We start from the raw sequence: 26,362 nt of genomic DNA, 5'->3' as shown, positions 1-26,362 counted from the left end.
TAAATGTGGAAAATATGGTTATCGGTAGGAAGAAGAATGTCGAGTGATAGTAGGCCACAGGTGTGGTAAAGATGGACGTAATGCCCCAATTATAGAACCAACTGAAGCCATGTGAACCGGCAACCCCAACCCATTCGTGTACAACCACTCCGAACCCAACAACTTCAATAACAATCCATCCAAGGAAATCAAATTATGCCAAACAGTTGTACTTGCTATGAATGTGGCAGTACAGAACGTTTCAAGAGAAACTGCCCAAAGTTGAACCAAGGTGTCGTTGGAAGATGAACCTCATGACAAGCATCAACCTCTGATCAAGCGAGGAGCCGTGCTTTTGTGAGTAATCCGAATAAAGCACGTCATGATCCAAAGGTGGTATTAAGTATGTTGTAGTTTTAAATCAATAGGCTTCAGTGATATTTTTGCGCTCGTCGATAGAAGTTAGTTCCCGCTGACCTCCTACCATTTGGAAAGATACCGATTGGTGTAACTATAGAACCCTATACTGTAGAATCGCTAACGGTAAATCCCTAATGGTTAACTAAATTGTTCGGAATTGTCCTATTATTCTGAACGATTAACCTTTCCTTATTGATCTACGACCAGTAAAGTAAGAAGTTTTGACGTAATAGTTAACATGGATTGGCTAACTCAACATGAAGCTAAAATCAAATATGAAAAGAAGATGATTAGAAGCTCTCTTTCGGACGATGAAGCGATTAGATACAGAGAAAAGTGTACGGTATTATGTTACCACTCTAATCTCATCTTGAGATGGTATAATATTTACGTCAAGAAGACGTGGTGCATTTAACAAACGTGATTGCCATAGATTTAAAAGAAAACATATAGAAGATATCCCGGTGGTACGCGAATTTCCACAAGTTCTCCCAGAAGGACTTCCTGGATTACCGCCAACCCGACAGGCCGAATTCAGAATCGATTTAACGCCTCAAGCCGGCCCTGTTGCTAAAGCATCTTACCGACTTGCACCAACTGAAATGCAAAAATTTTTGGATGAGGTTTTATACGACCTAGTTAAGTCATCATGGGGTGCACCAGTGATATTTGGGAAATGAAGGACGGAAGTGTTAGGATATGTATTGATTAGGGAGAATTGAATAAAGTGACGATCAAGAATAGGTATTCACTTCTTCGAAATAAATGATCTATTTAACCAACTGCAAGGGGCGATTTATTTTAGAAGATTGATCTTAGATATAGTTATCACCAAATGAAAAGTCCAAGAGGAGGACGTTGCAACAACAGCGTTTCGGACTCGTTACGACCATTATGAATTCTTATTTATACCGTTCGGGCTAGCAAATGCGCCGGCAGTGTTCATGGAACTCATGAACCGAGTCTGTAAACTTTATTTTGACAAATTTGTCATAACATTCATTGATGATATTTTGATATATTCGCAACGTAAAGAAGAGCACGAACGACGGTTAAGGAAAATTGTGGAAGTGTTAAAGCAAGAGGAGTTGTACGCGAAGTTTTCGAAATGTGATTTTGAAGGCACAATCCCTTGGTCATGTTGTTAAGCAACAAGGATTTCACATAGATCCAAATAAGATGGAAACCATTAAAATTGTGCCAAGCGCCGATTTTAAGTCTCCCTGATGGAGACGATGGTTTTGTCGCGTATTGTGACGCATCGCGTAGAGGGTTAGGATGCGTGTTGACGCAGTATAATAAGGTTATAGCCTATACTTCCCGACAGTTAAAAGTACACGAGAAAAAAAATATTACACTACTCACGACTTAAAACTGGGAGCGGTTATCTTCGCACTTAAAATCTGGAGACATTATATCTACGGTACGAAGTGCACCATCTTCACCGATCATAAAAGTTTGCAGCACATATTCGATCAGAAAGAACTGAATATGAGGCAACGAAAATGGGTCGAGTTGTTAAACAATTATGACTGTGACATCCGTTATCACCCCGGCAAGGCTAACGTCGTAGCAATGCCTTGAGTAGGAAAGATCGGGTTAAGCCATTGCGAGTGGAAGCGCTAGGGATGATAGTCCAGTCGAACCTTTCGGACCTGATTCGAGTCGCTCAACGTGAGGCGTAGAAAGATGAACATTTCGAAAAGGAAGGACTTTACGGCAATGAGAAGAATTTCGAACAACGCGTGGACAAAATTCTCTACTTCAAAAATTGGGTTTGGATCCCGACCCTCCATGACCTTCGTGAATTAATCATGGACGAAGCGCATAGATCGAAATATTCCATACATCCGGCATCGGATTAGACTATTGATGATACGAATATCTGAAAGGATTTTATTGATTGCCGAGTTTGGAGAAAGATATGGTTACGTATGTTGGTGAATATTTAAGTTATGCAAGAGATAAGGCTGCATACCGAAAACCCTTGGGAACGCCACAACGACAGAAAATTCGCCAATGATAGTGGGAATAAATTACAATGGATTTCGGGACGCAAATTCCCAAGATATATCAAAGGCATGAGGTAAATTGGGTAATCGCGGATCGATTAACCAATCCTCGCATTTCATCCCAATCCATGTCGATTACCACAATGAATTCTCGCCCAAATTCATGATGGTGAAATGGTATCTCGTCGTGGAGTACCATTTTCAATTATCTCAGATCGAAATAGTCATCCTACTTCCAATATTGGAAGGCGGGGAAGGAAGCATCGAGAGCTTGAAGCTTTCTATGGGTAAAGTGATTATCACCAATTTGTTAAATCGAAAATGGGCATCACTCAAGCCATAATATTTGGATTGATTCGAGAATCAACCAATCGGATTTATAATATTTAAGATAAGTTGAAAGTAGCGCGAGATTGGCAAAGGATTTATGCCAACATTCATAGGTAACCATTGTCACTGGAAAGAGGTGACAAGGCATTTTTAAGGCATCACCTTAGAGAGGTGATATGAGGTTAGGTAAAACCGAAAATAGCTCCTTAATATATTGGACCTCATGAGACTATCTCCAAGATAGGTCATTTAGTTTATCGATCAAAGTACTCCAGGGGCTAAGTACTATACATGATGTTTTGCCATGTATACGGATTAAAAAGTATCTAAGCGATGAGGCAACGAAAGTACTAGTAAGGAAGGTACTCATAGAAAACATGTTTGATATCATAAATAATTCCGTAGAGATAGTAGACGGGAAAAACTAAACAGTTTGGACACACCAAGCTTTATTGATTAAGATTAAGTGGAATTCACAGCGAGGACCAGATTATACCTGGTAACGCGAGGGTGAATTCTGAAGGAAAAACCCCCCACCTTTCTCTCGGAAAGGGATAGTGAGCGTGTAAAATTTCGAGGACGAAATTTCTTAAGGGGGGGAGAATGTAACGACTCCGACGAAACCCGGTATACCCTAACCGGTAGACAATAGTTACGTCATATTTAATGTCGGGTACATGAATTACCATAGTAATTATACGAGAATACATGGTTTATTGTATTGATTGTACGTGAATATATAATTCACCGTATTGAATATGCGATCAATCGATCGATAGTTATTGAAACCCGAACGAATCGAGGGTTCAATTATTGACGAGATATATGATATTTAGTGATGTTACGAAGTATTAAAGCTTCGGGATAAGTGGATTTAGGCACAGAAAAAGAATATCGATTTAATGGTACGTCGGTACGTTAAACGAAACCTTTAATACCAAACCAAGCAAGAGACGATCGATCAAGCCGAAAAAGATGCGCAATTATTAATAATATGACGTTTTAAGTTAATAAATGTCATGGTTTATGTTTTTAAAGTTTTTAAATCGGTTTTATATAAATTTCATTTTTAAGCCGAAAAACGACCGTTTTAACCTCGTTTTAAGCCGAATCAGACATTTAATCGAAAAACGAACTGAACCAGATTATCCAAAACATTATCCGGATTACGGGAATCCAATTGTGTGGCTAAAAATAGAGAAGTGGGTCCCACCCCACCCCCCTATCTAACCGATCGGACCCAAGGGGGGTCATTCCCCATTCCATTTTCTTTTTTCTCATCAAAACTCTCAACATTCATCAACCTCTTCAAGATCATGATCCAAAACAGAAAGTTTGTAGCAAGAAAACAAGGCAAAGAATCGAGTTAATCACGTTTCCATCTTCGTTTCTTGAGTTCATTTGCAAGAAAATGAGGTTTCAAAGATGAAAACCGATTCTTGCATGATCAAGTGATGTATACGGGTTATACAAGGTATCTTGGTCCAAGAAAGGAGTTAAACGGACCAAAAACGAATTTTTACGGTTTAAATCTTTGTTTTTGAATCATAACCGAAACTATAGTGTAAGAGGCTTGATCGTGAGTGTAACTTGCTTGGTATTGTGGTATGTTGGTTGTAGGTTCTGTATTTAATGGTAGATAAGGCGGAAAGACGAGTTTGTAGCTTGTAGTGGCGGAAAACGAAAGGTATATTCGGTTATGTTCGGTTTTGGGATATTTGGACAGATTGTGATACGTGTAGAGTTAGGTCATGAAATTTTACAGAGGTGTTAGATACATGAAAATATGAGTTCCGTGAATTTTTGGTAATTTTTGGATAAAGGATGAATATTTGGTGAATTTAATGCTCGGTTTTGGCCAAAAATGGTGAAAAATAGTTAAATATTATGAAAAATTCTGGAAAATTGTAGATAAGCTTTTTATATCATGTATAAGTCACACACAAAATTTGAGGTCAGTTGGAGAAGTCTAAGTAGGCGTTTCGGTTAAACGAGTTCTAGGCTTTTCTAGCTCGGTTTTAGTGAAAATGGCATGTAAAAGAAGATTTTGGTTCTGGAAAAATTACAGGGGACTATGTGGATGGCAGGGGACATCCAGGAGAAATTTGGGATTTTTCTAAGATCGTTTGTTATTTACGACATATTTAGTGTTTAAATGGTGTTTAAAAATAGATAAATAAATTTTAAATATAAAAATTAATTCTGGAAATATTTTAATAAAATTCCCACTGTCAAAAAGTGATTTGTGCAAAATTTCAAGATCCGAGACTAAACGGATAATCATTTGTGCTAAAAAGAAGATAAAAACAAACTTTTAAAGTATAAAACGGATAAACCGGTAAAGTTCGTCTAAACGAACTGACTGGTGTATAAAAACCGTAAAAATGAACTATTTTTCATATAATTGATTTAAACAAGTAAAAATGAATCATCCGAAAATAATTCGGATGATTTGAGTAATTTTAACCTATTTTAACAGTTTCCGATACGCCAAAGACGGAAACGGGTCCCACGGCCAATCGGGACGTCTAAACCGAGCTATAATTTCACATCTTTAATTAAATTATCAGTCAACCACTATTTTCGGGTCGTGTGTGACCAAACTTATTTTTAAAACATAAAAACGGATAACCGTGCTAGGCACGCAAAACGAGAAAAACGACTAATAGTAATTGTGACCATGGAACTCTAAACGATATCAAAATCTGAGTCCGGAGAAGTATTTCGGGTACAGTACTGGGTTAACAGTGTCCCCAGATGTACCGGTTGATACGGTTAAAAGATTATATAAACAATAAGTGTATAATAACGATCGTAGGGATCATATTACAGATTGGACGTGTTAATTGATAATGATTGTTGTTACCTGCTTGCATGTGCTAAGGTGAGTTTCACGAGCCCCTTTTTCTGAATTGTTTTTAAATAGTTTCTCGGGGCGGAAGCATGTTATTACTGAAATGTTTAAATACATACTGAACGCATGGATTTGCGTGGATTTACATATATTTTATTGTACGAGAATCGTACGGAAATGTACTAAGATGGTAATTGTCTGAGTTGCTAACATTCTAAGGCCCCGTAACACGAGTGATTAACTGAAAGCCGGTAGAGTGTGGATAGTACTATTGGTCTGACAAACCCAACTGGTCCGGCATGGATTTGCTGATGTTTCCCAGCCAGTTGCACATGTCTATTTTGGGTGTTATATATATTTTGCTATGTAATGTTAGACATAGCGGTTTGGGGCAGTTCCGTGGGCGGGGGATATGCCACGGGTCCGTGGGCGGGGGATATGCCACGGGGGTTGTGTGAGATAGTCAGAGGTTTCACTTGTGGGCTCAGCATAATTACATCGATAATAATATTATTTTATGATAATGATTTATCATGGTTTACTCGAATTGTGAAACTCACCAACTATTCGTAGTTGACCCGTTTTCTCACATGCTTTTCAGGTACAAATAAGATGAAGTGATTGCTTACGTGCTAAGTGCTTGATGTGTGTAAGATTTGCGTGCAGGATGTTAGGATACATTATAACAAATAGAATTGTGTATCGTATTGTATGATGTGTGTATCACCTAGACGGTAATGAAATACAAGATAATGTAATTTGAAGTATATTAATGTATTCAGTTTTCTTTATAAACAATATGGTTGATATCAGAGGTGTCTGTTGCATCCCGTTTACGTTTCCGCTGCGGTTGCGGGGTGTTACACAAATCCTCAAACACAACTGCAAAAAAGAAACCGTATTAATATAAATCATTTGCAAGAAGAAATTCTATCATATGGATTTTCTACCCTTATGAACCCATTTAACAGGCAAGCTTATTCCGTCAGGAATAGAGTCACGACGAACAAAAAGAATTTTTTCTTCCAATCGGGGTCCCTACCAGACACCTTGGGAACCATGTATAGGCGGCTAGATTTGGATTGAAGGCAATAGCGGTAAGATCCGTGTGTACGGAGGTTGTAGGTTGTGGCTATCTCAGGCACACCTATGGACAGCTCATGGGTTCTATTCAATCGATCTACTGTGGTCAAGACTCTCCACACCATTGGCATTACTTGGGAGTAAGAGAACACGGTGACATTAAGAACTCCTTGATTAGCGGAGAAAATGGATATGAAAGGCCGATCGAAAAGGGGTAATGGAAAAAATCAAACCCAGGTTTTAGAAGAGAAGCCAGCCTTGACTTTAGGGTCATATGGTCTAATAATGGCCTCAGCGGGTAACAAACCTGAATCTTTTAGAAACCTAATGTCGATATCTTTAAAAAGACACTGGTCTTCGTTAGTAGCAGGGATGTGAGCCTGGCCAACGAAATCTTCCGAGGTTACGAAGGAGTAAGGATTGGGCGTTCGAGGGGTTCTTTTCCTCATTATTGTCCGAATTGGAAGAAAAGTTTTAGAAAATTAATAAGACAAGAGAGAGAGAGACTGACCTGAATAACGGAGCGAAGAAAAGAGTATAATGAATTAAAAAATTGATTAAGGGTTAATTATAAGCCACAAATACGGTTATAATTTTTCCTCAGTCCGTGTTCACGTCCCTTCAAGCAGCAGGAGATATTATTGTTTTTGAAATTTGAAATTTTTACAGTTGTCACGCGCTATAAAAATTGGGGGCAATTGTTGGGTGTCGATTTTTTATCCTCAGGATTGGCTACGATTCAAGAATTCCGAGCTATCCTGCCGACGCTAATATTCCGAGGATGATATTTGACTAATTCAGTTGTCCTATATTATTTTTATTTGTTTGTTTTGCAGATAAGATCACGTGATTAATGTGACTATAAGAACGTGGGATTGCAAAGGATATTATTTGAACTTCGTCAAGTCGAACGTGGACAAGCAACGGATCATGGAAGAATTAGTCTAGGGTTTCCGGATTATTAAGAATTTCAGTTGTAACTTTTTCTTATTTAAACGAGTTGATAGATACGATTAGAACACACACCTCACTTCTTAGCTTCTAGCAATCACTGTAACACTTAGCATTCGATTTTCTATCAGCTCCACCACTTGTAATCACCTTTTTACTATTAATAATATTGACGGTGATAGTCTTCACCGTCCGGGTTTTTTGTGCCGGAGATTATCACAATCAAGAGCTTTTTCCCTCGTAATCAAATCGTTGTGTTCACTCATTTTACAATCAAGCACTCTACCTCACATACTAATTTGATCAAAAGTTACTTTGTCAATTTTCGACCGAAACACACACACACACACACACATACACACACACACATATATATATAGTTAAATCACAATTGATATCTAAATGGTGAGCATTAAAATTCGAAAATGTAAAAAACTCAATAGATGTGGACCCGTTTTTATTGAGAATATACGAGGATGAGATACCAACAACCAAACATAATACAAACACGTACTTAAGCACATAAAGCATTGTCATAGATCATGCAATCATCACACATGAACATAAATTAAATTGTGTTTGAATAGATGCGGTTAAAACATAATTAATGTAATAAAGGTATATATGTTACCCCCAAAGTATGTAAAATATAAAAAGGGGTATGTAAACTCACATTGAATTTGGTGGGTTGAAAGATTAAGATCTTGGTTAAGCGAGTGAATGTCCTAACGGGTAAGCTCTAAATGAAAGTAATACGACTAGTTTAGTTTGTGTTTGACGAATAATTAACTAAGGATTTTAATGGTATGATGATATGAAAACTTATGCCTGAAAAAGGAAAAGAAATATGAAAATTGAATTTGGCCAACTTGTTGTCACAACATAGATAAATTATTAAAGAATATAAAAAAATTACTAAAAAATAAAAAAAAAACACTCCAGTCAACTAAATCAATGTGTTATGAACAAATTTCATTTAGAAAGTTTGGTCATAATCGGATCCAAGATTGGCTAAAATAGTCATTCTTCTAAATGGGTACAGATCCGCACTAATTTTAATTTGACAACTACAGTCACAAAAATCTATTAAAATGTAAATAAAACGTCATTAGAACTGTTAGGGCACGGAAATTTGACACTGTGGATACGTTATCCTGGCATATGTTTGGATCAGTTATCCTTAACATGTGTTCCAGATCCTGTCAGGATCAAGGATCCTTAGTATTTGGTATTGCTAACGATTGTTTCTCATGAGTAGGTTAATATTTGATAGATATAACGGCTACAGGACCTGGTCTGCCTAAGATTTCGCTACAAGGCTCCTTCAGCACGTGGTCAAAGAGTGGGAGTGGCTAGTGGAGGAGTTGCGGATTTATAGTAGATTAGTTAGTAGTTATTTTTCTATATAAACGAGTTTATGTTCAGCTAGGTCAGAACTGAACACTTGTAATTCACACATACCAGAGAACTCTCTCTATAGTATCACACACAATTAGATTTCGTTGTAATACTGATCATATTCTCCAAACCTTGTATCCTCATTTTCATATTAATAAAGTGGTGATAGATGATTTGTCATCACCCGGGGTTTTTGTGCCGGCGATCCAAACAAGATCAAGTGATTTTCCTCGTAGCAAATCCTTGGGTTTGTGTTTGCAATCGTTACCTAATCGTTATTAACATCATAGCACTAGACCTCACCTTACAAATTTGGTTACTTGATCCTTAGCCGATTTTTGACCAAAACAAGAACCACAACTCAATGAATTTAGTCATAGGATTTGTTCTTGTACCATTTCAATTTTTTATGGAAAAGTTATGGCTAACCTTTGTTGGACAAGAATTATGTCAATTCTGAATCATTACAATTAGTAATATACTTTACAATTTAAATGGTTTTTGATGGAAACAAATTATAAGTCATTGATGGAGTGATGAATACATAATATAAATAATATGTATAATAAAACCATTATGGTTAGTTTATCAAAGAAAATTAAATAAAAACATAAAGTTACAAGGATGTAAGAACTTTGTTAAGGTGCGACCATTGAAGATCATCTACCAACCTTTAGTTCTATGTCTCCTCCACAACACACACCATAGTGTATAGATTATGTGGGGTCCTTGGCATGAATATATGATGTCTTTGCAACCATGTAAATGAAGAAGATGAACAAGAATAAAAGAAACCTTAAAGACAGCACAACTAGCTAGCGTTTGGTATGCATGAATGAATGATGGAATTTAATGACCCATTTTGAGGGAATGGAGAAAACTGAGTTTGGTTGATCAAAGGAATGAAGTGAGATATTACCTAGTTCATTTCATTCCCCCTAAAACACCCCAATTTCATTCCATCCATACCGCATGTTTTTTTCCATTCCATTCCGTCTTTCACCTAACATCACCTCCACCACCACCACACACCACCATTCCAGCCCACCGCCGTCGTCACCACCAATAATATCCATTAGTTCTAGTTGCCCACCAACGCCAACCGCCGCCTCCACCATCAATTAATATCCCGCCCCTCACCACCATTGCCCGCCGGAAACCATTATCACCCACCACTGCTGCTATCAACCGTCGTCGCTGCCCAACACTTCCTGCCACATCCACCATTATTGCCATGATCCACCCCCACCCACCACCACCCACTTCCAACCACCATTATCTCTCTTTGCCCACCACTACCAATACCATGACCACCACCTACCTCCTACCACCACTCACTACCATTTTAATTTTATTTTTTCTTTTTTTTTACCTACCAAACAAAGCAAAGTAAAGATTCATTTAATTCCCAAGTGGTAACCAAACATCTCATTGTAATGGTAATTACTCATTCCATTCATTTATCCATTCAATTACCACGTTCATTCCATTCCTTCGTCCATTCTATTACCGAATACCAAACAGACCACTAGTGTTCCACAATAACTTGATTACCAATTTATGACAAAGTAGTAACAATAAAAAAATAAAGAAGATGAATATGAGAGAGAGAGGAGAAGATAAATTCTTCTTTGAATTTCAAAGAAGAATAAGAATGGTACAAATGAAAAGGAGGGAATGATACTCCCCTATAAATAACAAGATTTTGAAAGGCTAACTTAGGAAAATTTGTTTTTGTAAAATGTAGGGTCCCATTTTGTATATTAGTCTTTTGTATCTGTTGGGACTATTCACGATGTATTTAGTTAGCTTAAGTATCTTTATTTGTATGTTTGGGCCTGAGGCCATGTGTAATGAGCCCATTGGGCCGAATATAATGTTATGGTGATTGGGATGCATCCACTATAAATAGAGAAGCATACCCATGAAAATACCAACCTTATACAAAATCTTATATTTTTTACCAACTCTCCTCTCCTCTCACCTTTCTACTTCGGGTGAATAACAAACCCAAATGTCACACCCCGACCGAAGGCGGCGGAACATGTTGGGGTGCAACCGATTGCCTAAAACACAAATCACTATTAAAGTGACAATATTTAATCAACTCATTTATTTCATAAATCATTAAACAACACATCTTGTTCATAGAAACAAATTTAATACAAGTAAACAAATATATTGTTCGTTTTACTAATATCCTAATAGTCTTCATAACGTTTTTCGTCAAGTTCTCGAGTCAACCAAAGTCAAACCTGTAACATTTCATAAAATAAAGTTTGTCAACACAAAGGTTGGTGAGCAATTCATAAGTTTGAGCATATAATATATAGTAAGGAAAAGATCCACAAAACTAGTATACGAAACAATAAATAAAAGCAATAATTTGGATAAAATCGCTAATAGAATTACGTTAGCGACACCTAACTATAAGGGGATGCCAAATAGTCTAGGATTTAATAGTTGTCGTTAATTGAATTACGTTAATGACACCTTGCTACAAGGGGATTCCAGGTAGTCTAGGATTTTCCACCAACCAAAAGCGATAAACACGTAAGCATATAATCCTAGAACACCAAATCGAGCAAGTATTTAAGTGAAGTATACAATAACGTTTGTGGTTTAAAAATCAAGTATAAAACATTTAGTTGAATAAGTATGAAATGTCACCCCCGAAATAAAAGATAGAAAACGGGGATTGAAAGTACTCACGTTCAGGTAATAAACTTGATCGGTAAAATGACGGGTAACCGGAAGGATGAGGTTGAACAAGCAAGGTCTAGGTGAAAGGGAAAACTTGTATATTAAAGGTTGTCTAAGAAATCTTAAAATAAATTAAATGAAAATAATTACAAACAATTAAAAGTTTAAGGTTTAAATGTAAATATTTAAGAACTTATAATAATAACCTTTTAAAATATAAGTTTGCTCGAAATCGGGTTAAAGTATCTAACCTTATTATTTACTTAACCTATGTTAAGTAATAAGGTGGGTAAAAAGCAAGAAGTCAAGTTACTTTGGGACAAAGATACTAAAACGGTTTTCAATGAGTGTTTCGGGTTGTTGATTCGGGTCTTGATAGTTGGTCAAACTCAAGGTCAAGTTTCCAAAATAATAAATGTTATGAGATAACTCAATAAACTTAATAAGACTTAACCAAGTATGTAGTTCTATTGTTTTAGAACTAACAACGTACGTTAAGCGAGTGTTCGGTTTTTTCTGTCCAAACTTTGTTATGAGATCAAGTTGGATCCAACATTTCCAAGTACTTAAGAGAATAGCTAAAATCAGTTTGTAAACTATTTTTAAAGAAATATACAAGTCTTTATAGCTAAAAACACACTTGTGTGTCTTAAGCGAGTAAGAATCGGTTTAGTTCGGTTTGGTTCAGTTTTTATCTCTCAAATAGTTTATTGATGGTCTCCACATGCCCAGATATCCAAGAACATGTATAATAATTTATAAATGAAGAAAACTTAAGTTTTACAACCAAAAGTTAACAATAAAGTCTTTAGACAAAAGTTCAGTTTTGGTTCGGTTTCCATCTCACAATACGTTCCTTGATGGTTTCCACATCCCCAAATATCATAGATCTTGTATAATGACGTACAAATAAAAATACTTAATATTTACAACTAAAAAGTCAACAACAAGTCTTTTATACAAAAGTTCGGTTTGGTTCGGTTTCCATCTCACAACGAGTTCATAGATGGTATCCACATACCCAAGACTTGTAAATATGACAAACAAACAAAAATGAGCAGATGTTAAGCATGGTTATTAGCAATAATAAGGTTAGATTGTTAGATGCGGAAAATATATAACAAGGACCACGTAAGTCTTACATGAAGCCTTGCCTTACAAGGTCCGAAACCTCACCGATCGGAACCGAGAAGTAACTACCAAAGGTAAAAAGGGGTGTATATTATATATATGTTGTACAACCATAAACAAGTGTTAGTAAGACTACATAAGTTAATTAGAATGAAAGATTAAACTCAGTTTGACTTTTGGAAGTCAAACCTTTAAGAACACTAAGAAAATAACATTAGATCTTTGATTTTTGAGAGAGTTTTTGGAGTTGTAGCAGGGGAAATGGAAGGGGAAAGGGGGTGTATATATAGGGTAATGTTGTTGGTCAAATATGGGTGTTAAACACAAGAAGTTTCATGCAAAAAGGGATCAAAACCCGTAGTTGTAGCTGACGCTGCTCACGCTACGCGACCACAGGAGGCTCCCCCGTCATGCGGCACGACGGGGTGGAGGCTGGAATATTTTTAAAACTTTCAAAAATGATAATTTGGCCCCTAGAGTTGGTTTTAAGTGTTTTTAACGCGTTTTAAGGTCTGAAAAGTATGTTTTCAAGACCCAACAAGTGTAAAACAATATTGTAACTTAAAAACCATCGTTTTGATTATGTCAGGGGTTTCAGTTTACAAAACGGGTAGATTTATAATTATATTAATAAAATAACAAAAACGAATCGGACCCAAAATTGACGAATGTCACAGTATCTACTACTTTAGGAAATTTCGTCCCGAAATTAAAATAAACTTAAAGAGAAAAAATATAATTACTAACGAATATTGCTTTTACTAAAATAATTGCATGAACAATTTTCTTATAAAAGAATAACGTCAAATCCTTGCATGACTCGAAAGACGTCACAAATGAGAAACTTAATAAAGGCACTTATATATAGGATGTACCGGCGGCGTATCCACCATGCCCTTGTCATAATTCGCATTTCTATCATTTTTCTGCTATCATTCTCGGGTTTGAGTTATAATTAAGTGTACTTACTATGGCTTCCATACAGGAATCTCGATAATTAAGTGTGCACCCATAATTATTTAGATCGTCGTATGGTCCACATGGTTCATTCCACTGTGTGGTTTAAGAGACATATTTATTTTGAAATCTTTAAATAGTAGAATGTGTAAATAACTTTATCGAATTGTACCAATGTGGACAAGCCAATACCAGCGGTTGAAAATTTTTGGGGTTGACTTTTTAAATAAGTAGGAAAATGGAATAAATAATTGAAAAAATTAAATTTTAAAATATAAACCAAGGTGAAAATATCAATTTAGTTTAAATAAGTAAGGACGATCGAATAATATAAAATTCAGGGTAAACAATTACGAAATGAGATTTGAAGTCAAAGGTCATCAGTGTGAAAGAATAAACAAATCATTAAAATCCATGGTTGAAAGTTGGGACTAAATTAGTATAAAATCCGATAAGTGAAATTTAATAATGAGAACTCCGATAAAAGGAAATGAGAAATCCAATAAATGAAAACGAGAATCCAAAGAGGGAAAATGAAAATCCGATAAGTGTAAAAGAGAAAACCCAATGAGGTCGGGATAAACAACGTTACAATCAATAATAGCGTACGATGAGTTTCATACATGAACAAAATCGAGGTTATAAGCAGTTGAGAATATGATTGCGTTGAATGTAACAACATAGAATGATGTGAGTTTCTTGGGGTGACGCATACGTGTATCAACAGAAATAAAATAGCATTTGATTAACAACCAAAACAATAGATGAAATGTGATAAAACGAGAATACGACCACTATTGTGAAACCATTTATATAATCGTCATTATAAAAACGGTTTCTAATAGCGCCAAAACTTGCGGACAACCACACCTAGGCCGCTTAACATATTAGATGAAATGATGTAGAATAATGCATAGAATCGTGTCTTGCATAAATGCTCAAATATGAATAACATAGTCATGAAAAATATCGTTTAAAAGATAAACGTAATTTTTAGCGAAATTGAGGTTTTGAAAGTATAACACAAATTGTTATTGATTAACTTGAATTCGGTCATAATCAAAAACATCAAAATGAAATCTCATATGCATAATATTGTCATCGAAACATCTCATCAAATGAAAAGAAATCGTAAAAATCAGTGAGACTCGAATAAACAACGAAATATATAAGTCGCGTGTCATATTGAAAAATGAAGTCTTTAAGTAAGGCCGTTCATTCATTCCCATAAAATGAATGTAATAATAACATAGCCTCGCGGTAAAAAGTAGCTAGAGAAAAAGTTTTGCTCATTATCGAAAATAAATCTTGTAAGTCAATTGTTAAAGGGATTTGTATACATAAAGTTGTTGTGATAAAATCGTAAAGGAGTGATGCTTGTGATAATATGAGGTAGTAATTCGCATAAATCTTTATTAAACAAAATTTATGTCACAATATAAAGTATTCATAAATACGTCCCAAAAAGAGTTTGTAAAGCCAAGGTCATTGAGTTTATGCAAAATGATAAAAATTGAAATTTCTGTTATTGAATAAACCTCGAATTCAACATTCAAAATGAAACATCGTATTTATAAAGTTTTATGAGATTTATCACCTTATGTGACAATATTTAAAGTCTTGAAATCATACATATAATCGTTTAATAACCCTTGAAAATAAAACCCCATAATAGAATTCGTATTCATGACAATATTTTATTTTTTTAAAATGATTTATAAAATGTGAGCATAATACGCAAATCATTATTCTAGAAAATGTTTATAATGTAAAAGTGATTATTTGAACACATGAGGTTGTAAATCGTTTTTTTAGGAAAAATGAAGCTTAAGCGCGTAGGAAGGGGTTTTAGGCTTCGAATGGTGAATGGTTTGGAAATTTGGTGAAGAGTGAGTGTGTTTCGGTTGGCTTGCGTAGTTGGGTTTTCTTGAGTTGGATTGATGAGGTTTGTTGAGTTTAGGTCATTTGAGTGGGTTAGGTTTAGATGATTTGTGTGAGTAGTGGTTGGGCTAATAGGTGAGGTTTTGTTTATTTGAGCTCGAGTCACTACGTGAATATTGGCTTTTGGCCACAAACATTCTCTGGGCGGTTTGCCACACCTCGGTCTAAATGTGTGGCTAAAGGTCGCTTTCGCCACACATTTGTTATTCGTGTGACTAAAAACGCACCTGTTAGAAATAAAAACACACCTGTTAAAACCTTTAGCCACATAAATTAGATTTTTGTGGCAAAAAATCACACTTGCTGGAACATTTAGCCACACTTTTTCAATTCGTGTGACAAAAAACACAGTTGTTCGAAACCGTTAGCCACACTTTCATAAAAAAATGTGACTTTTACTAGACACACTTAGTAAATTATGGCCAAATATGATCTACGCTCACAGTAGTTTGATAACGATGTGGTTAAAAACTAATACATATGGCCACACTTACGGGTATATGTGACCATAGATTATTATTTGTTAGCCACTTATAAGTTTTATGTGTGGCTAAAAGTTAACACTGACAGCAAACAAAATGTCTGACCGTTAGTAGTTAATGGCCACACTTTAAATGTTTCATATGTGGCTAAAAGCTTATACATATGGTCACACTTACGGGTTTATGTGACCATAAAGCATTTTTTTATAGCCACTTATAAATTTTTATGCATGGCTAAAAGCTAACAGTTACAGTAAAACAAAATTGTGACTATTGATAATTAATAACCACATTTTAATTCTTTTGTGTGACCAACCAGACATCCACCCTTCTGTAACCAATCTGAACCCTAATCCATCACCTGCTGCTAATACTTTCATCACTCATTAACATTGATTGAAGCTCATCTTGGTTAGGTAGGTGATTTATACTTTAATTTTGAGAAATTTGGGTGTTCGAGGGTTTGAATGTAAGCAATTAGGTATTGGATTCAATCGATTAGTATTCGTTCCAATTTAAACAATCTTGATACAAGTTTCAAATGACGTTTTTGAATCTTTACTTTTTATCATTGTTGGATTTATATTTTCTAACTAGGGTTTTTAACATGATTAATTAGAACCCTAGTGATGTCATAAACATGTTAGGGTTTGAGTTTTGTTGAGAACAGTTGGCTAACAGATTCGTTCTCATTTATTGATTGGTCTGTAACTCGCTGTTAAACGATGATTATTGATCGATTGTTGATTTTAGGATATAGTATTCTGAGTCTAGTTTCCAAAAAGGTAAATTTTGTAAAATTTTTGGATGAGTGTTGAATACCTTTTATGATTTTACAAAAACATATGTCAAAGCTGATTCGGGGAGTTATATTCTGGTCCATTTTTCGGACACCATAACTTCCTAATGACAAACCCAAACGGGTTGGTTCCACTTCTAGAACTTAGTATTATGAATTTAAATAAAATAACCCAATTGGTCTTACACAATTTGGTTTAATGAGTTGATAGAACCATTAAACTTGTTTTTGTTGCGCAATCTGCTGAACTGTTAGTACCTATCTGTAATGGTTGAATTATTGTGAGTTTTCTATGCTTGAGAAAAATATAATAAAATTGTTTGAGAAACCTGATTTATATATCATACTGTGGTAAAGTTTGTAGAATTTATCCTTAATCTTTTCTTTGTAAATAAAATCAGTTTGTACATGCCAGAATCTGTCTCGTGAGCTGAATGATCATAAGTTAAGTTGTATGATGAATATTTGGTTGCATTGCCATGATATGATGTGTGGATACATGTTAGGACTTTCGGTACTCTTGACATTACTTATTATCACCAACGATTCATCGAGTCAAGTTTTATGTTTGTGTGTGAGTTCATACGTGGGTCTTAGAGTCATGTGTTGTTGAGCGTACTCTCATAACTTAAAACACTTGTACTAGGTAACAGTTAGCGAGTCAAATGCATTCATTTGGTTTTGAGAAAACTCTGTTACACGTGACACCGGGTTTTGGATTGAAAACACGGACATACTTGCATACTGGTTTTGAAAACACTAAACGTTTGTCTATACTTGTTTTCTGGATTGAAAACACAAATCGTTTTGAAGTATTGGTTATGTAACCTGCTGAAACGGGCAAAAACGAGCTGAACTGCTGATTTTTTATTGCTGAATTGCTGCAAAACTGGTCAAAACGTGCTGAAACGAGCTGTTAAGTGCTGAAACGGACTGAAAAATCGATGAAACGAGCTGTTTAACATGATGTTTGCTGTAAAAACGAGCTGTTACGTGCTGAAACGAACTAAAAACTTGCTGAAACAAGCTGTTTAACATGTTGTTTAACATGTTGTTTGCTGTTAAAACGAGCTGTTAAGTACTGAAACGGACTGAAAAATCGCTGAAACGAGCTGTTTAGCATGTTGTTTGCTGTAAAAACGAGCTGTTAAGTGCTGAAATGAGTTGTTAAGTGCTGAAACGGACTGAAAATTCGCTGAAACGAGCTGTTTAACATGATGTTTGCTATAAAACGAGTTGTTACGTGTTGAAACAAACTGAAAACTTGCTGAAACGAGCTGTTTAACATGCTGTTTGCTGTTAAAACGAGCTGTTAAGTGCTAAAACGGAATGAAAAGTCGCTGAAACGAGCTGTTTAGCATGTTGTTTGCTGTAAAAATGAGCTGTTAAGTGCTGAAACGGACTGAAAAATCACTAAAACGAGTTGTTTAACATGATGTTTGCTGTAAAAAGGAGCTGTTACGTGCTGAAACGAACTGAAAACTTGCTGAAACGAGCTGTTTAACATGTTGTTTGCTGTTAAAATGAGCTGTTTAGTGTTGAAAGGAGCTGTTTAGCATGTTGTTTGCTGTAAAAATGAGTTGTTAAGTGCTGAAACGAACTGGACTGGAACATGAACTTTAATGATAAAACTAAAACATTTCCTCCGTTGACCGTGTTAAAAAAAAAGACCCGAAACCCGTTTTGATTCGTTCCGACCTTGACCCATTTTGACCCGGACCCATTATGACCCGAACCTTTTGACCCTGACCCGTTCCGACCCGAACCATAACTACCTTTTTTTAGTTAACTCGTTCCAACCCTGACACGTTTCGACCCTAACCCGTTTTGACCCAACCCAACCCATTTGCCACCCGTATGTTTAATGTATATCGATGGGTTAGGCGAGTTGTACCTCTTAAGACACAATTTAAAATTATATGCATAATGGGCCATTAGAGATTTCAAGGCCCAATATGGCCCATTAGGACATGTATGACTTGTATTTGTCTATTATGGTCTAATATGACTCCCTATAACACGATATAACTCTTAAAGATCTAATGTTACATATCACATGCCATAATAGGCCACTAAGAGATTACAAGCCCTAATATGGCCCATTAGAGCGACTATGACATGAAAAAGGCTATAATGGGCCACTAACACCAACAAGGCCCAATAAGACCTATTGATGAAAGTATCACATGTTATCGGCCATTAACATATAACTATGACTAATGAAATTCCTATACAACCTTCTTAGATCAACTATGATGTGATAAAGGCTATAATGGGCCACAAACACCATTTAAGGTCCAATAAGGCCCATTGATGAAGGGTATGACATATTATTGGGCTTTAACCAAACTATGACTCACTAAACTCATATTCAACCCATTTAGAGCAACTATGATATGATAGAGACTACAATGGGTCAATAACAACAATCAAGGCCCAAGACGGCCTATTAATGCAAAGTATGACATGCTACTGGGCGTTAACACCAACTATGAGTCACTACACTCCTATACAACCTGTTAAATTACCTATGACATGATATAGATATATTGGGCCATTAACAACAATCAAGGCCCAATATGTTCCATTAATAAAAGTATAACATGTTATTGGGCGCTGACACATGACTATGGCTCACTACACTCATATACAACCTCCTTTTAGCGACTATGACATGATAGGTGATATAATGGGCCACTAATACCAATAAACACCATTTGATGAGACCAACTATGACTCACTACACTCCTATACAACCTGTTAACGTAACTATGACATGATAGACCCATACTGGCCATTAACAACAATCAAGGTCCAATAAGGCCCATTGATGAAAGTATGACATATTATTGGGCGTAACCAAACTATGACTCACTAAACTCATATTCAACCCTTTTAGAGCAACTATGATATGATAGAGGCTACAATGGGTCACTAACAACAATCAAGGCCCAAAACGGCCCATTAATGCAAAGTATGACGACCAACTATGACTCACTACACTCCTATACAACTTGTTAACGTAACTATGACATGATAGAGACGATATTGGCCATTAACAAAAATCAAGGCCCAATATGGCCCATTAATAAAAGTATGACATGTTATCGGGTGTTGACACATGCCTATGGCTCATTACACTCATATACAACCCTCTTGTAGCAATGGGGACATGATAGATGCTATAATAACCACTAATACCAATCAAAGCCCATTGATGAATGTATAAGACGTTGGGCCATTGACACAAATAAAGGCCAAATAAGGCCTATTGACGAAAGTATGGTGTGTTTCAGGCGTTAACACCTAACCATGACTAATGACACTCCTATACAACTCTTTTAGATCAACTGTGACATGATAGATGCTATATTGGGATACTAACACCGATCAAGAACTAGTATGACCCACTAATGAAAGTATGGTTTATTGGGCGTTAACACTGATTACTACACTCTTATACAACTCTTTTAGAGCAACTATAAATATCACTTGTATTTATTTTATATGTTTTTTATATTTAAAATACAATTTTTTATGTTATTTACGATTTAATTAGTTGTTATATATATATATATATATACACTAACAACTCTTTATTTTAATTATTAAAAATAAATTAAATTCATATTTAGTTCATATTAATTTCACTTTCCACAAAATTTCAAATTAAATTCAACCCCCTCTTTTCTTAAAAAAAATTTGAATTACCCTTCTATTCTTAAATTTAATTGACCACATATTTAACCTACCTTTTTTTCTTTCTCTTCATTCCTTCTTCTTATTATTCTTCTTCTTCATCTCTTTACATCCACCATAATCCTCAATCATTAATTTTCTAAGTCACTCAATTCTTAACCAAATCCTTTGATTCCGGGCTCTAATCTAATTATTTTTGCGAGAGGAATTCACGTGTGGTGTCGGTTTCCATCAATTCTATCTCTATTTTTGCCGGATTCGTGTTGAGTGTGAAGAACCCTAAGAACCAAGTTTGGGGGTTTTCAAATTTAAGTGTTATTTCTTGTAATGAAGCTTAGTACATCTTCTTTCATCGCTAAAAAGGTATGTATTTCACTTGTTTGATGACAACAGTTTGCTGACATACTCATTTTGGTTAATTTATTGGTATGTAACTTGATGTTAAACGATGATTACTGAACGATTTTTGATTCTAGGATATAGCACTATGAGTCTAGTTTCTAGAATGGTAAAGTTCGTAATTTTTGGACACGTTTTGAATAGTTTTTATGATTTTACAAAAACACTGGTCAAAGCTGGTTCGGGGAGTTATATTTTGGCCTGTATTTTCGACACCATAACTCCCTAATGACAAAACCAAACGGGTTTTTTCCAGTTCTGAAAGTTAGTATTATGAGTTTTGAATACAACCCAATTGGTCTTGCACAGTTGATAGAACCATTAAACAAGTGTTTGTTGTGCAATCTGCTGAATTGTTGGTACATATCTGTAATTGTTGAATTATTGTGTGTTTTGTACCTATGAGAAAAATATAATAAAATTTCTCTGAGAAACCTAATTCATATATTCTACTGTGGTAAATTTTGTAGAATTTATACTTAATATTTTCTTAGTGAATAAAATCAGTTTGTACACACTATAATCGGTCTCGTGAACTAAGTGATCATAAGTTAAATTGTATGATGAATGTTTGGTTGATTTGTCATGATATGATGTGTGAATACATGTTAGGACTTTTTATTACAGTTGACATTTATTATTATCACCAACGAGTCGCCGATTCAAGTTTTTGTTTGAGTATACATTATTTCTAATGTGATTGTGCGTGATAGTCGTCGTGCTTTGAGGTTTCACCTCACATTAACCCTTTACTAGTTATGATGCTAATATTTTAACAATTTTAGGTTCAAAAAGTTAGAGCCGAAATGGAAAAAGATGAAAGGAAGTCAAGAAACGAGTTGGAAGAACGAGTGAAACGAATGGAATAAATGGAAAAAGAACTTAAGTAAAATGAAGAAAGGAGTCAAAAACAATTTGATGAGTTTATGAGAAAGTTTGAGGTCGGTAGTAATTAGTAGTAGTTTCAAATATTTTGAATTCATAACTTATTAGTGAAGGTTTGTTAATGTAAACTTGTTTTGAATTTATGTTATTGTGTTTGTTAAACTTACGAAATAGCCACATTTATCTATGTGTGACCAAAAGTATGATAATAGTCACACTTTATATTACAAAAGCATTATGTGTGACAAACGGTAAGACAATGGACACACCACAAACTACAAAAGAATGTTTGACTGGCAGGTTCACATTCTTAGCCACATTGGTAATAACCACCAGTGTCTATATGATATGATTAGCCACACAATACCTCACTATGTGTGACGAAAAGTTTGACAATAGCCACACTTTAAATTACGAAAAGCATTATGTGTGACAAACGGTAAGACAATAGCCACACTATAATCTACAAAGGAGTGTTTGAGTGGCAAGTAAACATTTTTAGCCACTTTTAATGTAATATCCGGTGTCTATATAATATAATTAGCCACACTATTATTAAATTTAAGTGGCCATTGCTTTGCTATATCCACACGGTATAGGTCACAATGCACGATTAACACAACCCTATTGGCCACATTATTATAAAATTCATGTGGAGGAAAAATTAATTCATGTGGCTCTATACGTGCAATGGTCACTCATAACAAATAGTCATGTGGCCATTTTCTACCGTTTAGCAACACTTGTTGGAGAGGCTTCTTGATGGCCAGCAACAAATGCCTGTACCCTTTAGCCACACTTATTACCACATAAGGCCACTAAAACTGTGTGTGGCCATATCATACCCACGGTGTCGCGACCTTTGGCCACATATGACCTGAACCAAATGTGTGTGGCTAAAGGCCTACGACCACACTTTTTTCGTGTGACCGAAGGTCAATATTCACGTAGTGGGTTAAGTTAATGGGTTGGATAATTTGATCTTGACTAGTTTGGGTTGAGATTCGGTTTATACATGTATTTTGTAAGGAGTGTTTGGGTTTCTATTTTGATATCAAACTCTATGGTTGGATGGGAACGGTGTGGCGATATGGTTTGTGATTTGACATAGCAAGGATCGAATGATCGAGTCATAGTCGGGTAAAATTTGGTTTGTATGTGTCCAAAGCATTCGTGAGCATGTTTTTTGGTGTCTTTGAAGTATTAGGATGGTGAGTTTGATAGGTTTTCGTGGCGTAGAAGTGTCAGTAGTTAGGGCCTTTTGTTGGGTTGATTTTTGTATATCTTGTACTTGCATGGGGTTCGAGTAGGGGAGGGTATAACGTTGATGTGTTAGGTTTCATTCATATTGAGGAAAGATTTGAGTACGCGGGAAACTTTTGTAGTGTTAGGATGGTTGGTTTAAGGTGGTAGCTCGAGACAGAATACGAGTGTTTAGAAGCTTGGTTGTTTTTCGGAAAATTTTGACTAATAATAAGTATTAAATTGAAAATATCATAATTTATAAATAGTGCTTGAAACATTCATGAAATTTTGATAATTAAAATTACAAGTTATCATGTATAAAATTAAATATTGAGATTCAAGCTTGTGAATCACAACATTTTTTTTATTGCTAAAAATTTTCTACTAAAATAAGAGTTGTTATGATACGTCGGGTCGGCTTAAGTTGTAAAATAATTTATGAGAAAATTTTTGAAATAAACCAATTCGCGTAACGTAAATCGTTCTCAGAATACTTAACATTTAGTAGTTGAAAACATCATAGTAACTATGATAATAATGTTTGCTTGTTTTGAAGTTTATTGTAAAAATAAGAGTCGATTGTCATGAGGAAGCAAAATAAGTTTTATAAGGGTCAAAAAAAAATTCCTTGCTTATGAGGAAATAAATATAAACAAAATAAGTTAATTTAATGTCGGAATTTGTTATGAGGTACCAACATGAATGTTGAAAGTTTTCTTTGAGTATAAAAATTTGCGTAACAAAAATTTTTACCATGTTCGTTATTTAATATCATATAACGAAAATATCATGGTATATTAAAATGACCGGCATTGTGAATCAAGAAATCACAAGTAAACGATTTTTTTTTCCTTAAAATAGAATTTCTATGAAGTTTTGTATAAGGATTTCAAGAAATATACAAGCTATAAGTTTTATGAATTTTTTTGAAAAGTCAAGGTGAAACTACCATAAGAAATTCAAAACAAAAAAAAATCGTAAGATGCAAATTTTATTCGTGAAAATTTATAATGAACCAAAGATGGCATAATGAGAGTTGTTATGAAAATAAAATTGGGTAACGAAAATTCTACCATGTGTATTATATAATATAATGTAATTAAAATGTCGGGAGAAGTTTAAATAATTTATATTGTGAAATGATCGTTTCAAAATAAACGGAATCATTATAAAAATAGAGTTCTTATGAAGTCTTATATGAGGACTTTGAAGGCCATTTAAAATTCATATGATAGGAATTTACTTGAAAATTTAAGGTAAAATTTTTATCATAAACTTTTTTTATATGATGAAATTTATATGGTAAAAATTTGGGTTTATAAATAGTCTTAATGAACAAGAATGACATATTAAAAATCACCATAAATAGTTCAAAATATACATTATTATTATCATTTTTTAACTTACATTAAAAAGATCATAATAAATGGATTTTGTAACAAAAATCGCGATGTGAAATCAATATGTGAAAGTTTGTATAAAAACTATACCATGTGAAATCAAAACATATTAGGATGAATCATAATGGTCAAATAGAATTATATAAATGAGAATTTTGTGATGAGAATTTAAATGACAAAGTAAAAAAGGAAAAATTGTTTAGATCTTTGAAATTTGTGAATAATGTCTTAAGATTTAAAGGCGTAAATATCGCGCATGAACCACCATGACTTGATATTCCGACACTAAAAACCTTTATAAAATACTTTGTTGGAGTCTAAACATGTGCACGTACCACCGCGTCTTTTTCATGTTTTCGACTCAAATAACGACTATAACAACAATAATAAATCGGGATACAATGTCATGTCAAAACACTAGTCCACGAACCACCGTGGTTCTATTGTTTCAACACCGAAAATTAGGATGGCGACCGGAACGCTCGCATTCGACAACTTAAAGTGGTCATCTCATATGAGACAATCTTTAAGGAGATTTGAAACAACGGGATCCAAGTCAAGCTCGTGATCCATAAAACACAATAAAAATTAATGCTTTCGCGGTAAGGTAAGGATACCTTAGATTATTATGAAAGTGTGTGTGTGTATATAAAACTTAAACAAAATTAAGGTAATGATACCTTAGAAAGTTTTGACTGTTTGTGTATATTTACAATTTGATGAAATAAATAAGTATATAAATAATCATGTGCAATGAAAAACCAAGTAGGGTAAACACGTATAGGCAACACGTATAAGGACCCTAAAGCAAAGACTATACTAGGTCGTTACATCTAACCACCTATCCTATAGTCTTGTGGCTCTGATACCAATCTGTCACACCCCGACCGAAGGCGGGGGAACATGTCGGGGTGCAACCGATTGCGCAAAACACAAGACACTATTAAAGTGATAATATTTAATCAACTCATTTATTTCATAAATCATTAAACAACACATCTTGTTCATACAAACAAATTTAATACAAGTAAACAAATATATTGTTCGTTTTACTAATATCCTAATAGTCTTGATAACGTTTTTTGTCAAGTTCTCGAGTCAACCAAAGTCAAACCTGTAACATTTCATAAAATAAAGTTTTTCAACACAAAGGTTGGTGAGCAATTCATAAGTTTGAGCATATAATATATAGTAAGGAAAAGATCCACAAAACTAGTATACGAAACAATAAATAAAAGCAATAATTTGGATAAAATCGCTAATAGAATTACGTTAGCGACACCTAACTATAAGGGGATGCCAAATAGTCTAGGATTTAATTGTTATCGTTAATTGCATTACGTTAACGACACCTTGCTACAAGGGGATGCCAAGTAGTCTAGGATTTATAAACTTCCACCAACCAAAAGCGATAAACACGTAAGCATATAATCATAGAACACCAAATCTAGCAAGTATTTAAGTAAAGTATACAATAACGTTTGTGGTTTAAGATTCAAATATTAAATATTTAGTTGAATAAGCATGAAATGTCACACCCAAAATAAAAGATAGAAAACGGGGTATGAAAGTACTCACGTTCAAGTAATAAACTTGATCGGTAAAATGATGGGTAACCGGATGAATGAGGTTGAACGAGCAAGTTCTAGGTGAAAGGGAAAACTTGTATATGAAAGGTTGTCTAAGAAATCTTA

This window comes from Bidens hawaiensis, unplaced genomic scaffold (genome assembly GCF_021521415.1).
Source record: "Bidens hawaiensis isolate Kalapana, Puna unplaced genomic scaffold, B.hawaiensis_p1.1 tig00037195_1, whole genome shotgun sequence".
NCBI lineage: Eukaryota > Viridiplantae > Streptophyta > Magnoliopsida > Asterales > Asteraceae > Bidens > Bidens hawaiensis.
The sequence above is the reverse complement of the archived record's forward strand: the minus strand, read 5'-3'. Positions refer to the sequence as shown.